The following is a 616-nucleotide window of genomic DNA, read 5'->3' as shown; positions in this document are numbered from 1 at the left end:
AGAGACTTGAAAGGAAAAATATCCGAGTAGTATAAGTGACGGAGGGGTTACAGGAGATTTATACAATGGGGATTTTTTGGACTTTGAAATAGAGGGGTGGAGGGGGGGTTGTTGTGTGAGGTTTTGTAGACAGAAAATTGTGAGGGAGAATTTGAAGAGTTAAGACGACGATGAGGTGACGGGGTAGGGACCTCTTAGAGTCTAGGACTGCAAAATAGTTAGATACAGAGGTGACTGTGGAAGGTGTGACCACATGGGAGACTGCAGAAGTTGGGACCCCAGAGGTTGGGGCCTATTTGTAACTCAAAAATAAGAAATATGGGGGCCTCCCTGGAGGTGTAGATGGGAGACTGCGATGGCATAAGGAAAACCTTCTGTCTCTCTGAGATGACAGATTTCTCGTTCATTTAAGTAAACATGGCAACGACGAGAATAAGATGGGAGAGCTCCAGTACAATTAAGGCAAGAGGGACGTAGACTACAGGATGTCCTGGTATGGTCATTGGCACCACAGACTGGGCAATCTGCCATGAACCTGCAATGTTTTGCTGGATGGCCAAAACACCAGCAATTTCCATAATGCTGTGGTGTAGGGATCAACTTTCGAACTTGTAAA

The sequence above is a fragment of the Cherax quadricarinatus genome, chromosome 28, assembly GCF_038502225.1.
Source record: "Cherax quadricarinatus isolate ZL_2023a chromosome 28, ASM3850222v1, whole genome shotgun sequence".
NCBI lineage: Eukaryota > Metazoa > Arthropoda > Malacostraca > Decapoda > Parastacidae > Cherax > Cherax quadricarinatus.
The sequence above is the reverse complement of the archived record's forward strand: the minus strand, read 5'-3'. Positions refer to the sequence as shown.